Source organism: Dama dama, chromosome 32 (assembly GCF_033118175.1).
Source record: "Dama dama isolate Ldn47 chromosome 32, ASM3311817v1, whole genome shotgun sequence".
Lineage (NCBI taxonomy): Eukaryota > Metazoa > Chordata > Mammalia > Artiodactyla > Cervidae > Dama > Dama dama.
Window position 1 is genome coordinate 43,092,114 of NC_083712.1, and position 22,557 is coordinate 43,114,670.

General features: G+C 41.5%; 1 non-coding gene across 1 annotated transcript; it reads left to right on the plus strand.

The window, feature by feature from the left end:
* Window positions 1-4,049: 4,049 nt before the first annotated feature.
* Window positions 4,050-4,153, plus strand: LOC133050693 (U6 spliceosomal RNA). The gene has a single exon (XR_009691673.1). It is a non-coding gene; the product is annotated as a U6 spliceosomal RNA (small nuclear RNA).
* The last annotated feature ends 18,404 nt before the right edge of the window (window positions 4,154-22,557 follow it).

A 22,557-nucleotide genomic window follows, 5' to 3' on the forward strand; every position in this document is an offset into this window, starting at 1 on the left:
ATGTATTCCATAAGAATCGCTGTATACTCACTTTGAGCCAGCCTATATATTTTATACTAAAAACAAAGCTAGAATGCTAGAATGAATCAAGGAAAAAGACTATTCTCAAGAGTGAAATGGTTGTATGATATAATTTTAAAAATAATGAAGTTTCTTACTTTCTATAACATACAGCAACAGAACATTTATAGATTATGGTAAACCTGTTTAACAACAAATAAGAAGGATTTAGAATTATCATAGCAGGAGATCCTGGAAAGAGGTGTTAGATGTCCTTGATTTCAATTGTAGCTTTAACCCTTGAGCAAACTTCTTTAGCTTTGATCTTTGGCTTCCTTGTTTGTTAACTAAACTCCTGGAAGGGGTGTAGTGAGGATAAGATATTAAAACAAAATATATGTTTGTCCATCTGTCTAGGATAATACATTAAAGCTATATACATGTCTATCTATCTATAGAGAGAGCACACAATAAACTATATATAGTAGTGATTAATCTAATATGTTGACAAATTTTTTACTGCAAGTAGGGTTTTTAAAATGTTTTAAGTGCTAAAATTAATCAGATAAATGTAAATATTCTTCTTTGCAAAATTATTTGCATAATTGCCTACAGTCCTTTTGTCATTTGTATAATTAAAGCTTAATGTGAAGGGAGCTGTGATTGTGATGGCCACATGGGGTAGAGGGCAATTTCTATTTCCTGACCTGAGTTGTAATAACAAGGACGTATCTGCCTTATAATTATTAACTAAGCTATCCATTTGTTTTGTGTGGATTTGGGGGTCTGTATTGTATTATACAATACAATTTCTTTAAACAAAAATTCACTCAGTTCCATAGCCAAGAAATGAAAGCAACCTAAGAGTCCATCAACAGAAGAATAAGCAAAGAAGATGTGGCATATAGATATAGATATATATTCAATGGACTATTACTCAACCATAAAAAAGAATGAACTAATGCCATTGCAGCAACATCGATGGACAAAAAGATTATTATACTAAGAGAAGTAAGTCAGACGGAGAAAGACAAATATCATGTGGCATTGCTTATTTGTGGAATCTAAAAAGATGGCAAAAATAAATATATTTACAAAACAGAAACATATTCACAGGCATAGAAAACAATCTTTTGTTACCAAAGGGGAGAGGGGGAGAGCTAAACTAGGCTTTGGGGATTAACAGATACACACTACTATACACAAAATGGACAGAAGGACCTACTGTATACAAGAGGGAACTATAATCAATATCTTGTAATAGCCTATAATGGAAAAGAATATGAAAAAGAATACCCATATATATGTATTGTTATTGTTTAGTTGCTAAGTTGTGTCTGACTCTTTTGTGACCCCATGGACTGTAGCCTGCCACGCTCCTCTGTCCGTGGGATTCTCCAGATAAGAGTGCTAGAGCGGCTTGCCATTTCCTACTCCAGGGGATCTTCCCAACCCAGGGATCAAACTTGTATCCTTCGTCTCCTGCTTTGGCAGAAGGATTCTTTACCACTGAGCCACTATATATATATGCATGGGTATATGTATATAAATTACTTTGCTGAACCTGAACACAACACAACCCAGAAACTAACATAACATTGTAAATCAATATACTGCAATTAAAAAAAAAATTTTTTTTAAGGTATTCCCTGGCGGTCCAGTGGTTAGGACTCCATGCTCTTACTGCTGAGGACCCAGATTCTATCCCTGATTAGGGAACTAGGATCCCACGAACTGTACCACACAAAGAACTGCACCACTCAATTCAGTTACTATATGCACTACGACAAAGGTAAAATCATAGAGGACTGGTTCAGCTTTTATTCAAGTCCTAAAAGCATAAAATAAATGAGGGCTCTTGATGCCTGCCTTTCTATTGGGTCCTTCCACCAATACCCCACATTGCTATCTGTGTTTTCCACTTTCATGTGGGAAATTTTGGATGCCAAGAACTGTGAATATAAAGTGAATTCGTGTCATCCTAGACAGTAACGGAGTTTACATAATCAGTGTTGTTAAGTGTGAAGTGTTATTCGCTCAGTCATAACCAACTCTTTGTGACCCCATGGACTGTAGCCTGCCAGGCTCCTCAGTCCATGGAATTCTCTAGGCAAGAATACTGGAAAGTGTAACCATTCCCTTCTCCAGGGGATCTTCCCCACCCAGGGATCGAACCTGGATGTCCTGCATTGCAGGCAGATTCTTTACTATCTGAGCCACCAGGGAAGCCCTCTAATGTTGTTAATTCAGAAAGATTAATCAAGTTGTAATGAGGACTTGTGACTTCAGTTGCAGTAAGCATCGTGGTACCCAACTGAAGAATAAAAAGAGAAATCAGTTAAAAAGAGATCAGATCTGATGACAAAGTTGAAGGTGAGTTGACTTTTGTATGTCTGGTAAAAGAATAAAACATTGCCTTAGCCATAATACTGTGTAAGTTACTATGACCGCTAATGAAAACATAAAAGTTGCAGTTATTCTGTTACTGAGTAGAAAACAGGTAACTAGGTATCTCTGGAACATTTACTGACGAGGTCTCAAGTTAAAGGAATAGGGGGGTACCTTATGATCAAAGCTTCATGAGACATCAGAAGCAGAAAACCTGGCGAGAACCAAGGAAAACCTCATCTCCCTCCCCTGGCCCTCTGGACTCTAGCTCTCTCCTCTGCAGACCACCTCCCTCTCCTTAATGAGCGGCTGACACGCGCGCCGAAGGGCTGCCCTACTTCAGGGTCTCATGGGACCATCCTCTGATGCTCCAATTCCAAATAACTGTGGGCAAAAGAGACCACAGGAGCAGAAGGTCCTCTGTTAAGGCGTTGTAGAGCCGAGAGGAAAAGACTTCCTTTAATTCCACACAGTTAACTGCACGACCACTAACACAGGTCCTCTACTCATTCCACCAACACGGAACTACCGTGAGTCAGAATGTGCTGGGGATTCAGAGGTGAATAACTCCCAGTCCTTACGCTTGAGGAGGTCAGACTTCAGACAGTGAAACAGACCATCAAAAGACATTCTTAAAAGAGGATAAAACAAAGGAATTATAAAGTCTTTCAAGATCTTAGAGGAGGTGATGACTAATTTCACATAGGAGATTGTGGTAGAATAATCTTGAAGAATGAGTGTTAAAACTCACAAACACAATCCGGCAAAAGATATGGGAATTAACATTCAATGCTCCTGGGAATATCTCTTCAGTGAAGGACAATATGGATTAAATCCTGATAGATCTAAGAGGCGAGCTTTGCAGTATCTTAAACTGACGACAAAGATCTAAGGCAAATCAGGAAGAAAATGAAAATCCCAGTGAAGATGATAAAGCTTCTGAGCAAACAATGATCAGAAGAGAAAATCAAAAGCATCAAGCATCACTGGTCCATGCACAGTTTAGAACCAGTTAGACCAGCAAGATCAGCAAGCTGGGTAGTGCCAAAGGTGGGCAGGGCTGTGGGGCTGTGGGCTCTGGCGTGGGCATCCATCCTTGAGAGAACTCAGCGGTGCTTATCAAGTCTGATTAATTTTCTGCGTCCAGAGCTGGGGGACAAAGTGAAGAGGTCAGGTCAGAAGGCATTCGTATGTTTGACTTTGATTCTTTTTTTATCTGACTGTGCCTTCACTGCAGGGCACAGCCTTTCTCTAGTTTTGGTGAGCGGGGGCTACCTTCCTTGCAGTGCCTGGGCTTTTCATTGCACTGGGTGGCTTCTCTCGTTGCAGATCACAGGCTCTAGGGCGGACGGGCTTCCGTAGTTGCGGCTAATGGGTCCTAGAGCACAAGCTCAGTAGTTGTGGCTCTCAGGTTCTAGAGCACAAGCGCAATAATTATGGCTCATGGACTTAGTTGCTCTGGGGCATGTGGGATCATCCCGGACCAGGGATCGAACCGGTATCTCCTGCATTGGCAGGTGGATTCTTATTCACTGTACCATCAGAGAAGTCCATGGCTTTGATTCTAAAGACAAAAAAGAACCAAGCAAAAATTCTAAGCAGACCAGTGACATGGCCGGAACAAAACTGATGGTGTGTGGGGCTAAAATCAGAATTGGGGAGTGCCTGCTTCAGCGGCACATATACTAAAATTGGAACAATATAGAGAATAGCATGACCCCGGGGCAAGGATGACACACAAGTTCGTAAAGTATTCTCTAATTCTGATGAAAGTTAGTCACTTAGTCGTGTCCGACTCTTTGTGACACCGTGGACTTAGCCCACCAGGCTTGTCTGTCCATGGAATCCTCCAAGCAAGAATACTGGAGTGGGCTGCCGTTTTACATATAGCTGACTCACCTGCTGTGCAGTGGCAACTAACACAATGTAAAGCAACAACACTCCAATAAAAGTTTTAAAAAAGAATTCCAGCTCCAGCTGCAGCTGTTAAAAAATAAATATGTAGAGCTTCCCCAGTGGCTCAGTGGGAAAGAAATCAGCCTGCCAGGGCAAAAGGGACACGGGTTTGCTCCCTGGGCCAGGAAGACCCCACGTGCCACAGAGCATCTAAACTCGGGCGCCACCACTATGGGGTCGGTGCTCTAGAGCCGGGAGCCACAGCTACTGGTCCAGGTGCCCCGACTACTGAAGCCCCGCACCCTAGAGCCCAGGATCCACGAGAGAAGCCACTGCAACGAGAAGCTCGTGGAGCACAACTAGAGAGTAGCCCCCGCTCGCTGCAACTAGAGCAAAGCCCACACATCAATGAAGACCCAGTACAGCCCCGCCCCCGCCCCCAGATATATATAAATAGGGCTTCCCTTGTGGCTCAGCTGGTAATAAATCTGCCTGCAATGCGAAAGACCTGGGTTTGATCCCTGGGTTGGGAAGACCCCCTGGAGAAGGGAAAGGCTACCCACAGCCCAAAATAAATTAAAATATATATATATATATAAATAGTTTTTAAAAACTGAGCAGAGGGGGGAATGGCAGCTTAGAAAATGAGTCAGTCTACGTTAGAAACTAATACGATATTATAAAGCAACTATACGCCAAAATTTAAAATAAAATAAAATTTCAGGAGCTCTGGCTATAAATCTGGCTCCTGCAATGTCAAAGGAAAAATGAGTTAGGGGCATGGGTCCAGAAAATGACATACAGTGAACAAAACAGACTGCAAAAGGGTACGCAGACCCAAGCTATCACTACATAAGAACCCAAAGCAGGTTGGCTAGAGATCAGGAGTGAATCTGGAATGAGCCTGTCATACTGAACATTCAAAGGTTTCTCTCTCCCATGCAGCAGCTTGCTTATGATGTTGTTATTGTACAAAATATTGTTTAGAATTCTGTAGCCTAAGTTAAAGGCATTACTTAGGGGGAAGAAAATACTACACAGAGAGGTAAGAACAGAGTCATTATCCTTTGATCCTGTCTGGAAGGTGAGGTGGTTTCAGACAGTTACTTTTTATATGACTGTTATGAAAATATAGAGCCTAGTTACACATCAATTACTCTTTAATTACTCTGAATTTATGGGATTATGGATGATTTTTTAAAAATATGTTTCATATTTTTATGGTTTCAACAATGAGGTCATACCCCCTTCGGCTACCATTTTCCAAACTGGACTCTGATTTTAATATAGATGCGTGTGGGATTTGTTTCACATAGAAGTGCAGTGGAATCATAAACCCTGAAGCTGAAGGTAATTCCTCTTGGGGAATGAGCTGAGCAGTTCAGCTGGTCCCTGGGCTCACTGTGGCCTCGGTTGTGGGCAAAGCAACCTAGGCCCCAGGGCGTGTGGGGAAGTCAAGCCTGGCTACCAGCTGGTTCCGGCAGTCATGAGACCCGCCGAGTCCATGCCGCTCACCAGTCCAACCAGTAGACAGTCAGGAGGGGCTGGTTAGCTTCTCTTGTGTGTGGGCAGTGAGTTAACTGCCTTTGCTCTTAGAAACTGTTCCTTTTGGCTTCTGCAGCCTGAATATGAATTAGCACCCTTTCTTCTGCACATCTACCCATCTCAGGGAGACGCCAATGCCAAGGATACACAAAGTCCTTTTTCTTCTTTGCCTCTAGTTTTCTGACTTTGCTCTCTCCTTCTGCCTCTCTCTCTGCTTTTGCTCAGCCCCAGTCTGCTGTCTTTTCTTTTTGTGCCCTGTGTCCTAGGCTTGCTGGCTGGTTTCCTCATTAATCCATGAGAAGGCTGCACTGACACCATCTAGACAAATGGGCCCTTGGGTCTGTGTGGTCTTCTCCAATGGGACTGTGCAGAGAGCAGGCTGGAGGGTTTATGCTACTTTGACAGTGATATATTCCAAGACCAAAGAGCCATGTAAACATAGTTACCTGCTGGAATGTTTTTTTAAAAAGTAAGTACTTGGGGTGCAGGCAAGCTCTTAACTCTATTGAAAGTATCACCCAACAACGGTACTGAAAATATCATTTCACTTTTCAATACTGTTCAATACCAAAATGGTATTAAAAAAAGAATATTCAAGTCTATTGAAAATATCACCCTACTAGCAATGGTATTCATGGGCACCAGGGATTATGACATGTCAGGCCCAATTTCCTCACTGGTTTTAACATAAGCACCTTTAAAGAACTGCTTCGTACTTTTTGGCCATGATGGTATGATTTACTATATTAAAATAGTAAATGAATAATGAATAATTGACATTATTTACTTATTAGTATCTCCTCAGTGCAATAGGTGAGCTCCCAAAAAGTAGTATAAAAACCAAATTAAGAATAGAATTTAAAATGAACTAAGCTCTGTGATGAAATGCTACTGTTAATCGCTGGAGAAATAAAGAATCTTCTTGCAAATGAGGTAGCTGCATTAGAGTGTGGGAAAATAATAGAATTTGGAGTAATAAAAGCTGGGCTTCAGTTCCGATTCTGCAGAGTGTGAGCTGTGCAATACCCAAGTGCTCCTAGCCTTGGTTTTCTTCTGTAAAACAAGGATTATTTCAGAACGTGATTGCCCTTGGAAAATTACAAAGGACTCTCCAGGTGTGAGCTGGTGCTGTGATTATCGCAGAGACTTTTAATACACACGTTCCTGCGTGATCCTCCTGTATCCGGTGTTGGAGACAGCTGACTTTATTGTACTTCTCTGTATGGATGAGACACTTAGCTGTGTGTGTGCTCTGTCACGCAGTCCTGTCTGACTCTGCGACTCCATGGACTGTAGCCCACCAGGCTCCTCTGTTCAGGGGATTTCCCACACAAGAATACTGGAGTGGGTTGCCATTTCCTCCTCCAGGGGATCTTTGCAACCCAGGGATCAAATCTGCGTCTCTTGGCAGGCAGGTTCTTTACCACTCGTGCTCCCTGGAGAGTCAGGAAAGTCTAGGGATTGACACACGGCACCATCTCACCAAAGGTAACAGAGACAAAAACCCAAACCCAGCTCCTCTGGCTCCTGAATCCATACATTTCCTACTAAAGCACACTGCCTCAGGCTTTAGGAGCGGGAAAGGGAGATGAATTCTTACACATCAATATGTTTTCCTGCGACAGTGGAGACTGGGGGTGGGGTATGTGAATGGATGGTGACTGCAATTCTAGGTCTATCGGTCTGTATCTCATTAGCTATGTGATTCCAGATTGTATGTGTGATGTCGAGTCTGACTCTTTGTGACCCCACAGACTGTAGCCCCCCAGGCTCCTGGGATTTTCTGTCAGTGGGATTTTCCAGGCAAGAAAACTGGAGTGGGTTGCCATTTCTTTCTACAGGGGATCTTCCTGACCCAGGAATCGAACCCAGGTCTCTTGAGTCTCTTGCATTGCAGGTAAATTCTTTACTGCTTGAATCATCGGAAGAGATGCAACTATATGAACCTGGATATAATACTTAACCTCATGAAATGGGTCTAACGTAACTAAATGGGTCTCCATTTAGTCAACTATTAAAGATAATAATATTTAATTTGTAGGGTGGGTAGACGGTAGACGAAATACAATGATGTGTGTCTTACATAAGCTACATAAAAAGCATTCATTAAGGAAAATACCAGTGCCGAATTCAGGCCTACAAAGGTGTGGGAGAGAAGAAATCCAATGTGTCTAAAGTGGCCTGTGGAAGGCAGTGTTTTTGTCTGTCCTGCTCTCCTGCAGGGTCACTTGGTGACCAGGAGGAGAAGAACATTCCCATCCTCCATGAATTTTCTCCATCCATAGTCATGGTAGCCATTGAAACCGCCTGCAATTCAGAATATCCTTCCCACTTCCTGAAAAGCAATACATGAATTCTTTCTCTCTTTCTTTTAAATTAATTTACAATGTTGTGTTAATGTCGGCTGTATAGCAAAGTGATTCAGTTATATACATACATACATTCTTTTTTTAAAAAAAATATTCTTTTCCATTGTGGTTTCTCATAAGATAGTTAATATAGTTCCCTGTGCCATGCAGTAGGACCTTGTTTATCTATTGTTATATGTAGCAGTTTGTATCTGCTAATCCCAAACTCCTAGTTTGTCCCTCCTGACCCCTTTCACTTTTGGTAACCATTAATTTGTTTTCTACACCTGTGAGTCTATTTCTGTTTTGTAAATAAGTTCATTTGTATCCTTTTTTTTAGATTCCACATATAAGTGATATCATATGATATTTGTCTTTGCCTGGCTTACTTCACTTAGATGGTCATCTCTAGGTTCGTGTGATGGGATTTTCTTTTCTTTTTGAGTACAGTTGCTTAACAATGTTGTTAGTTTCTGCTGTACAATGTGAATCAGCCACGTGTACACAGATATCCCCTCTCTCTTGAGCCTCCCTCCCACCCCATCCCGCCCCTCTGGGTCATCACAGAGCCCCGAGCCGAGCTTCCCACTAGCTGTCTATTTTACACATGGTAATACATCATCCCTCAAATGGACAGAGGGAGGCCGTATAGTCTAAACACTGATAAATGACGTTTTATAATTCTCTGAAAAGAAATCAAATGAGGCTTATAGAAATGCATTGCAACAAAGTTTAAATCAGCAGCATGCTGAAGGCTTTGTCGGGAACTCCAACAACCAGAAGAAACTTTCAAAAACTGAGCAGTATAGGAAGAGACATGGTCACGATAAAACAGAAAAGTCGTCAAGTACAAATAGAGGAAGAGGAAATGGGTCTTTGATGAGCTAAAAAGGGAAAACAAGGAAACCAAAAACAAAACAGCCAAATCTAATCTATGGACCAGAATCGTGTAGAGAATCGAATAGGGAATGTGACGGAAGCACGTGGTGGACTGACCACATTAATGGCCCTAAGTGATCGTCTCCCCCTCTGCACGCCCTTCCTCTATAGCTCTGGAGTGTCTTCCACTCTGACTTTGGGCTCCGCTGTCTGACTTGACAAAGAGACAGCAACAAACATGACTCATATAGAGAATTCACAAGTGCTCAAGCCCTGTGGCTGCCCACCTTCTCTTCCATCTGCCTTGAGCCCGTGCCTAGGCGAGCCTTGTGGAAGGTGAGTAACCACGGGGGGCAAAGTCAAGTCATCCCAGCTCTAGATAGCCTCACAGCCCACGGCTGTCATCCCTCCCACTGACCACAGGCGAAGTAAGCCAAGCTGAGCTATTAGCTGAGCCCAGTTCAGACGGGCAGAGCCACGCTGCTGACCTGTGAGTAATACATGGCTATTGTTTTAAGTCATCTTGTTTGAGGTGGTTTGTCATAGAGCAGTAGTTAATTGATAACACAGACTTGAGAGTGTATCCTAGAATTTAGGGGAGATAGCAGAGAAACACAGAGGATGTGCATTTAGAGGACAAGGACATCCAACACATGGATAGCTGGTATTCCTACAGAAAACATCAGAAAAAATCAAACAGAAGGAATTATCAAAGGCAAATTAAAATTTTATTCCTAGGTGAAGAAATCCTACATAGTCAAATTAAAAGTATTCATCAAGTTTAAGACAAAATTTATTTTAAAGGCTTATACCAAGATATCATCAGGCACATTTTGAATTAACAAATATTTTCTTCTGTAGCCTATTAACAACTCCAGAAAGAATGAAGGGATGGAGCCAAAGCAAAAACAACACCCAGTTGTGGATGGGACTGGTGATAGAAGCAAGGTTCGAAGCTGTAAAGAGCAATATTGCAGAGGACTCATTTGAAAAAACCCTGATGCTGGGAAAGATTGAGGGCAGGAGGAGAAGGGGAAGACAGAGGATGAGATGGCTGGATGGCATCACCAACTCAATGGACATGGGTTTGGGTGGACTCCGGGGGTTGGTGATGGACAGGGAGGCCTGGCGTGCTGCGGTTCATGGGGTCGCAAAGAGTCGGACATGACTGAGCAACTGAACTCAACTGAATATGGTAAATTACACTGATTGATTTTCAAGTATTAAAATAGCTTTGCATTCCTGGGATGAGCCCCACTTGGTTGTGGTGTATTATTATTTTTATGTATTTCTGGGTTCAATTTGCTAACATTTTGCTAGGAGTTTTTGTTTTATGTGTTCCTGAGAGATCTGCATCTGTAGTTTTCTTGTAATATCTTTGTCTACTTTTTGTCTTAGAGTAATGCTGGCCTCACAATGCAAGTTGGGAAATATTCCTTCCTCTTCTGTTTTCTGGAAGAGAGTGTGTAGAGTTGTTTCTTCCTCAAGCATTTGGTAGAATTTGCCAGTGAAACCCTTTGGGTGTGAAGCTTTCTTTATGAGAAAGCTTTAGTTTTATACTACAAATTCAATAGATACAGAACTACTTCAGGTCATCTATTTTCTTCTTAAGTGAGTTTTTATCTTTCAAAGAATTGGCTGATTTTATCTAAATGGTCATATACATGAGCACAGAATTTTTAATAGTGTTTCCTTGTTATCCTTTTAATATCTGTATGTTCTGTCGTGGTAATGCTATTTTCTGACTCCCCTTTTTTTCTTGGCCAGTGTAGCAAATTCTTTTTGCTTTTTTCAATCTGTCAAAGAACCAGATGATTTCTCTACTGTTCTTGTTTTATTGAACTCACGTCTTATCTTTATTTATTTCTTTATTTATTTTTACATCTTATCTTTAATATTCCCTTCTTCCTGCTTGCTTTGGGCTTTAATTTGCTCTTTCACAGGCTGGAAGCTTAGATTATTGTGTGCTTCGGCCTGAACATGTGCCCCACCGAATTCACATGTCAAAACTCTAAGCGCCAGCGAATGGGAGTTGACATGGGGCTTTGGGGAAGAGAGTAGGGTTAGATGAGGTCATGACGACTGATCCCCTGTAAAAGAGGGGGACACGGGATCACTCCCTGAGGGCCCTTGCCAAGCACCTGACCTTGCTGGACCCCTTATCTTATACCTCCTGCCTCCAGAACTGTGAGAAATAAATGCTGTTGAAGTCATCCAGGCTATGGAATTTGCTATAGCCTGAGCTGACTGAGACTGTGGAGAGGCAAACTTTTTTCTATAAAGGGCCAGATATTAAGTATTTTAGGCCTTGTGGGCCACATGCTGTCTCTGTCACAGATTCCATATATTTTTTACAACCATTTAAAAACGTAAAAATTGTTCCTGGTTTATTGGTTTTTAAAAAACAAGCCAGAGGCTGGACATAATTTGTGGACCATCATGGGCCAACCCTTGAAATGGAAAATTCAAATAATATATTTGATAAGACAATATAATGAATTTTAAAAGCCTACATCAAACTTTGTACCTTAGAGATGTTTCCTATGTTTATTCAACGAGAGCTGCTTTGGTGGCAAGTTTAGAAACCCTCTCAAATTATTTTTTAACTTAATTTTTTACACTGGAATAGAGTTGATTTGCAATGTTATGTTAGTTTCAGGTGCATAGGTAAGTGATCTACTTATATATGTGTGTGTGTGTGTGTGTTAGTTATTCAGTCATGTTCGACTCTTTGCAACCCTGTGGACTGCAGCCCGCCAGGCTCCTCTGTCCATGGGATTCTCCAGGCAAGAGTACTGCAGTGGGTTACCATGCCCTCCTCCAGGGGATCTTCCCGACCCAGGGACTGAACCTGGGTCTTCTGCATTGTAGGCAGATTCTTTATCATCTGAGCTACCTGGGAAGCCCACTTATACATATATCCATTCTTTCTCAGATTCTTTTCCCACATCAATTATTACAGAATATTGAATATAGATCCCTGCACCCTGGATCCTTATGTATTATATACATGTTTGTGTGTATATATGTTAATACCAAACTCCTAATTCATCCCTCCCCACCACATAGAGACTCTCTCAGACTAGCTTATACAGTGAAGGAACCATGATGAGTGTCTGAGGAGCTGCAATCCAGCTGGTTTCAGGCTCCAGCTCTGGTCCAATTGGCCGCGACCAAGGCAACAGGTCCCACACCCGAGAACAAGAAGGACATTATCTGAGAGAGGGTCGTGAGTTTAGCGCGTATTCAGAACATATCTGTGACATGACAGCCTCCAGAGAACAAGTGTGTTCTCTCTCTCTCTGTCTCACACACACACGCCCATGCACACACACACACACGCATGCCCACACATGCTCCTTGCTCCACGGATGGCACCTCCTAAGGGGACCCCTACTTCTCAGGCGTTTTTCAAGTTGTAAACTGCCACCTGTTAATGGTAGAAGATTACTTTAGTGTGTTGCTTGTCTCTGGAAAAAATGAACTAGAATAACAAAATATCAGGATATCTTTACCGATAAGGCTATGTGTTGTTTTGAGATCTTTACTTTCCTTTTTATATAGAAATGGATATTCAACTAAAAAGTTTACAAAACACTCAATTCTTAGTACAAACACAATTGCACTCAGCCCCCACCCTGAAGGAGGGAACCAACCCCATGTGGATTAAATTATCAATTCACCTACTTCCCTTCAACACGCGCCTAGAAAGAGAGCTGTCTCCAGGTATGAAACATCTACACTGGACTTAATTGTCTATCTGTGTGAAGTTTAGATATAAAGTTATGTTAACATGGTACAATGGATGGGAGATCTTTAATCTTCCTCTGTGTGTGATTTTAAGTAATATTTGTACCGTCTACTCCTAGAGAGTTTGAAGAGGCTCAGCTGATGGGCTGGCTGTGATATACACATGTTTCACTGGCAGTCTTTTTTAATTATAAGTTCAACTCTTTTAAACTTTACTGTTCTGTTCAGTTCTGCTATTTCTTTTAGCATTGATATTGATCATTTATCTAAAAATCATTCATTTTCTCCAACTTTTCAAATATATTAATTTGTAGAAGGCTTTTTCTTATACTTATTAAATCTCTTCTGCATCGGTTTCTAATATTTAATGTTATATGTTTATTTTTCATAACTGGACTTACTAGAGGTGTGTCTATTTGATTGTTGCTTGTTGTTTTCAGAGAAATGGCTCTTGAATTTATTTAATTGTACCATTTTGCATTTTAAAATTCATTATTTTGGCTCTTATCTTTCTCAATTTCTTCTGCTTTCCTTAGATTTAAAAAAATACATAGTTTTGCTATTTACTAATTTCTTTAAGAGAATTCTTGATGTATTTATTTTAACATTTTCCTAATGAGTAATGAAGTCATTTCAAGTGATGAATTTTCTTAAATACCATTTTGGCCTTACTCTGTAATTGGAGTGTCTTAAAAGGTTTTTGCAAAGAGTCGGACATGACTGAGCGACTGAACTGAACTGAACTGAAAAGGTTTTTGACTGTTTTCAATTGAAATTTCTATTTTAATTTTAAAAATTATTGTATCGTGACTGCAGAACTGTGGCCTATATGATTTTAGCTTTTTAAAATTCATATGTGGAACCTATCTTGTTTTTTTTAAATGATACAAATGAACTTATTTATAAAACAGACTCAGATTTTGAAAACAAACTTCTGAGGAGGACTGTAGGCTTTCAAATACAGAAGGCTCTAGTGGGGTAGAAATTGGTACAGCGAGTGGGTCTGTAAGTAAAAGACCCTCTGGGAAAAAGTGGAGTTGGGGCTCCTGAGGGTCACCCCACCCCAGGCCAGAAAGCCGGTCATCTGTGTAGTCAGCTAAGGGGGCCCTTGGGTCTCAGCCCTCAGGCCCCCTGAAGTTAAGGCTCAAATCAGAGTGAACGCCTTGAGTAAAATGTCCCAGCAAAGTGACAAATTCCAGACCAAGGTGGCTTGGCTGGAAACAAAATAGACAAAGCCAAATATTTGAAAATACTGAAATCAGTCTCATAATCAAGCCAAATTGCAGCAGCTAAGTTCTGTACTTTGCTCTCACCTCTAGTGCGGAGGGTTAAGCCCTGTGAGTTGGACTCTGGTGTTTGCCATGGAGGTGGGGGTGGGGGTGGAGGTGGGCGGACCCTGAATTGGGAGAAAACCCAGACTCCTGGGAGGGGCTGGGCGCTTCCCTCCAGACCCCACGGCTGAGTCAGGTGGACGGGCATCCCTCAGCAGCTGCTCTGGATGACCGGCTTGAAGAACAGCATCAGTGGACGCTGATGCCATGGAAACCTCCCCAGTCCATTTCCCCTCTCTGTAACTTGGGACTAAGACGTTTACAACAAGACAAGAAGGTGCGGTCCAACTCCAGCTGTCTAGCTAACTGGTACAGTTATTCAAAGAGCTACCTGAACCTGGCACAAGATGCCAACTTCTGTATTGGGTTTCAGCAACTTGAGCAACTAAAAATAACATTGTCAGGCAGCCTAGTAAGACTCCATGAAGCTATGTCTCCAGGAAAAGAAAAGTCTGTTAAGTGAGGGTCCGTGGATGACTGAGCACCATGCTCTAATAAATCCATCTGAAGAGTAGATCCACAGAGAAAGAAGCAGAGCTGGGGGTCAGAGAGACAAAAAAGACATCATATGTGTCCCTGAATTCAGCCAAGATGGAAGCAACTTCTGTCCATTCTGGTACTTTCACTTCTTGCCTAAGACAGTTTCAGTTGGATTTCTATTGTAGGTAATCAAAATGTTCTGACTAATACAAGTGGTATAATTGTTGGAAAGGAGAGAAAACTTTTCACTAGTTACATTAACTACCCGGAAAACCCCAGAGAATCAGCTGAAAACTTATTCAAGCAAATAAGAGATGAATTTTTTTCAATCAGTGGTGTTGGGATGTTAGATCGCTACTTCAGACCAAAATACATTTCAGAAAGAAAAAAGATGTAATTCAACCACAAAAGAAATAGAAGAAAACATGGGGGCTTCCCTGGTGGCTCAGAGGGTAAAGAATCTGTCTGCAATGCAGGAGACCCATGTTCCATCCCTGGGTTGGATAGATCCCCTGTAGAAGGAAATGGCAACCCACTCCAGTATTCTTGCCTGGAAAATCCTACGAGGAAGCTGGGCAGCTACAGTCCATGGGGTCGCAAGAGTTGGACACGGCTTAGCGACTAATCAACAGCGCCATGGACACATTTTTATCTGATTTAGGAATAGGAAAAGCTTTTCTTAGCATTCAAGCCAAAGCAGAAGATAAGAAAGACTTGTACAAATTAACTCTCATTTTAATAACAATAAAGCGCAGAATGAAAAATCATTTAAGATGGGAAATTTGGGAGTAGGATCCGGTTTGGGGCTTCCAGGGGCTATCTTTGAGAGTGGAGAAGATGGTTGATTTGCTTTGGGGAGTGTTAGTATTTGTGGAAACCACTCTGTCGAAATGAACTACAAATATATACAGTGTGGCTAAAGCTGAGTGGTGATCCCAAGTTTAGAGACACGTGTTTGGAACAATTTAGCATAGAGATGATAGTTAAATCTACTAGGTCTTCATAGAATTGGTCAACTTCAGTTTCTTCAGCATCAGATGTCCTTTTCATCATATGGGATTGCAATACAAAAGTAGGAAGTCAAGAGATACCTGGAGTAAAAGGCAAGTGTGGCCTTGGAGTACAAAATGAAGCAGGGCAAAGGCTAACAAAGTTTTGTCAAAAGAACACACTGGTCATAGCAAACACCCTTTACCAACAACACAAGAGATGACTCTACACATGGACATCACCAGATGATCAATACCGAAACCAGATTGATTATGTTCTTTGTAGCCAAAGATGGAGAAGTTCTATACAGTCAGCAAAAATAAGACCTGGAGCTAACCGTGGCTCAGCTCATGAGCTCTATGTTGAAAAATTCGGGCTTAATTTGAAGAAAGTAGGGAAAACCACTAGGCTATTCAAGTATGACTGAAATAAAATTCCTTATGACTATACAGTGGAGGTGATAAGTAGATTCAAAGGATTAGATCTGGTAGGCAGAGGTCTGGGAGAACTAGGGATGGAGGTTTGTAACATTGTACAGGAGGCAGTAACCAAAACTATCCCAAAGAAAAAGAAATTCAAGAAGGCAAAGTGGTTGTCTGAAGAGGCTTTGCAAATAGCTGAGGAAAGAAGAGAAGCAAAAGGCAAAGGAGAAAGGAAAAGATATACCCAACTGAACGTGGAGTTCCAGAGAATAGCCGGGAGAGACAAAAGTGCCTCTTAAGTGATCAATGCAAAGAAATAGAGGAAAACAACAGAATGGGAAAGACTAGAGATCTCTTCAAGAAAAACAGAGATATCAAGGGAACATTTCATGTAAGGATGGGCACAATAAGGGAAGAAATGGTAAGGACCTAACAGAAGCAGAAGAGATTAAGAAGAGGTAGCAAGAATATACAGAACAACTATATGAAAAAGGTCTTAATGACCCAGATAACCACAATGGTGTGGTCAATTACATAGAGCTAGAGTGTGAGGTCAAGTGGGCCTTAGGAAGCATTATTGTGAACAAAGCTAGTGGAAGTGACTGAATTCCAGCTGAGCTATTTAAAATCCTAAAAAAATGATGCCATTACAGTGTTGCATATAATACATCAGCAAATTTGGAAAACTCAGCAGTGGCCACAAGACTGGAAAAGAGTAGTTTTCATTCCAATCCCAAAGGGCAATACCAAATAACATTCAAACTCCTGTACAGTTACACTCATTTCACACGCTAGCAAGTTGCTACATGTGTGTGCACAGTTGTGTCCGACTCTTTGCAAACCCATGGACTACAGCCCACCAGGCTCCTCTGTCCATGGGATTTTCCAGGTAAGAATACTGGAGCGGGTTGCCATTTCTTTCTCTAGGGTATCCTTCCAACCCAGGGATCAAACCCGGATCTCCTGCATTGCAGGTGGATTCTTTACCACTAGCAACACCTGGAAAGCACCCATGTTAGCAAGATTATGCTCAAAATCCTTCAAGCTAGGTTTCAGCAGTACATGAACCAAAAGCTTCTAGTTGATAAGGTGGATTTTGAAGATGCAGAGGAATCAGATATCAAATTGCCAACATTCGCTGGATCAAGGAGAAAGTAAGGGAATTCCAGAAAAACATCTATTTCTGCTTCATAGCCTATGCTAAAACCTTTGACTGTGTGGCTCACAACAAACTGGAAAATTCTTAAAGAGATGGGAATGCCAGACCAACTTACCTATCTCCTAAGAAACCTGTATGCAGATCAAGAGGCAACAGTTAGAAACAGACATGGAACAACAGACTGGTTCAAAATCGGGAAAGGAGTACCTCAAGGCTGTATATTGTCACTCTGCTTATTTAACTTATATACAGAGTGCATAATGCAAAATGCCAGGCTGGATAAAGCACAAGATAGGATCAAAATTGTTTGAAGAAATATCAGTAACCTCAGATATACAGATGACACCACCCTTATGGCAGAGAGTGGAGAGGAACTAAAGAGCCTCTTGATGAAGTTGAAAGAGGAAAGTGAAAAAAGATGGCTTGAAACTCAGCATTCAAAAAACTAAGATCATGGCATCCAGTTTCATTACTTCCTGGCAAATAGAAGGGGAAAAAGTGGAAACAGTGACAGATTTTATTTTAGGAGCTCTAAAATCACTGCTGACACAAAATTAAAAGACATTTGCTCCTTAGAAGAAAAGCTATGACAAACCTAGACAGTGGATTGAAAAGCAGAGACATAACTTTACTGACAAAGGTCATATAGTCAAAGCTATTGTTTTCCCAATAGTCATGTACAGATGTGAGAGTTGGACAATAAAGAAGGCTGGGCACCAAAGGATGAACGCTTTTGAATTGTGGTGCTGGAGAAGACAAGAGTCCCTTGGACAGCAAGGAGATCAAACAGTCAGTCCTAGAGGAAATCAACCCTGAATATTCACCGGAAGGACTGATCCTGAAGCTGAAGCTCCAATACTTTGGCCACCGGATGGGAAGAGCTGACTCAGAAAAAGACCCTGATGCTGGGAAAGATAAATGGCAAAAAGAGAAGGGGGCAGTAGAGGAAGATGGATAGATAGCGTCACTGACTTGATGGACATGAGTTTGAGCAAACTCTGGGAGATGGTGGAGGACAGAGGAGGCTTGTGTGCTGCAGTCCATGGGGTCACAGAGTTGGGCATGACTTACTGACTGAACAACAAAAAGATCTACTAGAGTGGATGGGATTACCAAGGAGTGAGAAAAAAAAGTGGTCCCCAGAAGACACTAACGTTTAAACCCCAGGAGAATGCTTATATCCTTCAGGGCAAGAGATGCTCCAGGTTTGAGCATTCTGAGATATCCCTGTGGGCCTGATAATACCTAGCACAATGCTGGGTACACATTGAATATTCTGTAAGCACCCTTTTGATTTTGTCTACTTTTGAAAATTTAATTAACTTAAAAATAGGTTAATTCATACAATTCACAGTTAAAAGGGTGTGAAAAGATATTTTCTTGGTACCTCTGTCCCTAAACCACTATTTCTCCCTGCTGGAATCAATGGACATCAATACTTTCTTGCATATCATTTCAGAGATATTTTATGCATATGTAAGTAAACAAAGATACATTTAGTAAAGCCCTCTTGCTTCAACTCCCTTTTTCAACAGACACAGTGTTTCAGAGATTGTGTTATATCAGTAAAGCAAGAGCTTTATCAATCTTTTTAATGACTGTACAGTATTTCAATTTATAGATTATGATTTATTTAACCAGGCCTTCTGTGACAGCTATAAAGTAGCAGTCCCCAGCCTCCTGCATCTAATGCCTGATTGTCTGAGGTGGAGCTGATGTAATAATAACAGAAATAAAGTGCACGGTAAATGGAATGCACTTGAATCATCCCCAAACTATCCCCTGCCCCTGCCCCCATCCATAGAAAAATTGTCTTCAATGAGGTCCCTGATGCCAAAAAAGTTTGGGGACGGCTGCTCTAAAGGTTATTTATGATATTTTGATTTAACTAACAAAGACAGGATAGAAAATTTTTATTGCAAGTCATCCAATGGCGGTGGTTTTGAAATGTCTCACGTTGGTTAGGCTGAACCATGGGCTTCCCAATTCCCTGTTGTGTATATTTCCTGCCAGGGGGGACCAGGGAGACATTTTTGTCACATGAGCTTGGAGGACAGATGTGAAGATGCAGCCACTTGTTCTTACCCTGAAAGGTGAAATGTCTGTCTTCTCTTCCATATTTTCCAATAAGCTGTGATTTATACCTTTCGTTTTCCACTGGGCTTTTAGGTGAGACCCACCTGAAGCATTGCAGGCCGGTTAATCGTTGCTTTGCTGTTTCTTGGTTAAGTTTCCTAGGCAGCCTTTAGAACAGTAAATTAATATTCCAGCCATCTTGCAGATTTCTCTCTTAGCCACTCACTTCTAAAAGTCCTTAGCAAGGTCACAGATGGTGTCCTTCTCTGCTGGTATTTTGGTCAAATCAAGGCTTTTGTTTATGCCTTTTTTCCTGCAGGCCAAAGAGTGGAGATATTTTTGGTTAGAATTGGAGTTTGATCTCATGGACTCTCCAAGCCAGCAGTGCTGTCATCTGTTCCGGGGACCCCACTGGTGTGGGCGATTATGTGTCTGTAGACACTGCTAAGGCCATATTTTCGTGCCCTCTTGTGAACTGATGCAACTTTGCCGCACTGGGAGAGGAAGAATTACTGTACTTTCAGCACATGACTTCACTAGAAATGACTGCAACAGCAAGGGATGTTTTGAGATCAGGTATCTCGTCTAAAGCTTTCATTGTACAGATGAAGAAGGCTGAGGTGAAGAAACTGAATTTAAAAAGTGATGAGTTAGGGGCTTCCCTGGTGGCTCAGTGGTAAAGAATCTGCCTGCCAGCGCAGGAGACACGGGTTCAATCCCTGGTCTGGGAAGATCCCACATGCCCCGGAGCAACTAGGCCCACAGTTACTGAGCCTGGGCTCTAGAGCCCAGAAGCTGCAAGTACTGAAGCCCGAAAACCAAAAACCGTAGAGTCTGTGCTCTTAACAAGAGAAGCCTCCACAGTGAGAAGCCCACACACCACAATTAGACAGTAACCCTTCTTGCTATGACTAGAGAAAAATCCCGAGTAGCAGTGCAGACCCAGCACAGCCACAATGTTAAATAAATAAATAAATTTAAAGTGACAAATTAAACTCGAAGACTTTTTTTTTTTTTTTTTTTGTGGCCACTCTGAAAAGCATGTAAGATCTTAGTTCCCTGACCAGGGATGGAACCCGTGCCCCCTGTGTTGGAAGCCTGGGATTCTTAATTACTGGACCACCTGGGAAGTCCCTAAACTTGAAGACTTTGGATGTGGGAGTGGTGTCCTCTCTTCTCACCTAGACTGTCCTTTCTTCTTTAACCTAAAGTGTCTCAACACTTCAAAGGAGCCTCTGGGATAGTCATCGGTTCCACTGTACGCACCAGGGTAAAAGACAACTGGTCAACCGCATCCCTCCGTAACTGGTGCTCAGACCTGGAGCCGTGTTTGACCTTGTTTGTCCATCTGCAGACCTCCGGGCTGATAACAACACTTCTCAGAATGGGATCTGGGGACCCCTGTGAGATGGCAAGACCCTTTCAGGAAGTTTTCAAGGTTGAAACTATTCTTACAATAATATTGCAACATTATCTGCCTTTGGCTCTCATTTGCTCAGGAAGGTTTTCCACAATTTTCCAAGAAAGTGTACTTACAATACAAATATGTGCATTTTCAGACATTAAGTTTGTTCTAGTACTTTTGCTGAGCTTGTACTACCTTCAACTATTTTTGCTATAATCTGCTTAACCTCATTATTGTTCAGTAAATAGCTATTTTGACATCCTAAAGTTTGCCTCCAGCCTACCTGGGAAAGAAGTAAGCATACTTTGTTGTTTTGATTTACAATCATTTTTTGGAGATTTTTAAAAATTCAAGTATAATTGATGTACAGTATTACATAAGTTACAGGCGTACAATATAGTGATTCATAATTTTTAAAGGTTATATTCCATTTATAGTTGTTATAAAATATTGGCTCTATTGCAATCATGCATGGGTGCATGCTAAGTCACTTCCATCCAACTGTTTGCAACCCTATGAACTGTAGCCCTCCAGGCTCCTCTGTCCATGGATTCTCCAGGCAATAATACTGGAGTGGGTTGCCATGCCCTCCTCCACGGGATCTTCCGGACCCAAAAATCGAAACTGTGTTTCCTATGGCTCCTGCATTATAGGCGAAATCTTTACCACTGAGCCACCAGGGAAGCCCCCTATTCTTATTTTTAAAGGTGATTGGTTACTTTCTCAACCCACAGCTTCACCATCTACGTATACAGTCATTTCTCTGGCTCAGAAGGGAGGAACTTTCAAAGAAAAAGGGTGAAATCATGAATAAGAAATAAAAATATGGAGAAGGTTATCTTCTCCTTGGCTGTATACATGTTAATAATTTATAACTATTCCTGAAAGTATCATGGTGGGTGATTTCTGGTTTCTGGTCCCGCATGTAAGGAGCTTAGGCATGGTCACTCCATCCCAACAAGTACACAGCTGAACAAAACAAAAATCAACAACTTAGATCTGCCGTTAGAGCAGTGAAGTCACAGAGCAAGCAGCTGTCCAAAAAATTAAAGAGACAGACAGGTGGAGAGGATCATGACCTACTAGATATGAAACTTTTAAGTAGGAAATTCTGGGGGAACCAGTGCCTGGGCAGGGAAACCTGAACTATAAATGATGAGTTGCTGGAGACTCAGAGGGGACCGTCTGAGAGTTAAAAACTCCAAGATCCAGGCATGGGGGTCCCCATGATTTTGAGAGGTTTACCTCCAAGAGCTCATAGTGAATATCAGGAAAAAAAAAAAAATCCCTGTGCTTTTGCCAGGAGGAAGGGAAAAATAACCATTGTGACAATTCAGAGAATTCTGTTTTTCTTAACAAGGGCTTCCCTTAGGAGAAACTATTTACCCAGAGCCTAACCTGTCAGGGATTTATTGGAGCCTAATAATCTCGGGGAAGGGAACGACCTGGCCCCAGATCCCCGTACTTTCCACGTGGGGAAGACAAAGGCCCAACTCCAGCGCCTTCCACCCATCCTGTCCCCCCAAAGATGAGGAGAGGAACTGAGAAGCACCAGGGATATTCATAGTATTCCTTTATTATTATTTTTTTGATGTCCATGAGATCTTTAGTAATACCCTCCCTTCCCTTTCGGATACAGTAATTTGTGTCCTCACTTTTTTCCTCAGTTAGCCTGGCAAGAAGCTTTTCAAATTTATTGATTTTTCCAAAGAACCAACTTTAGGTTTTATCGATTTTCTCTATTGATTTCTTGTTTTCAATTTCATCAATTTCTGCTCTAATTTTTATTATTTCTTTTCTGCTGCTTACCTTGGATTTCCTCTTCTTTTTCTGGTTTCCTAAAAGAGAAGCTTGAGTGATTGGTTTTAGAAATCCCTTCTTTTCTAAT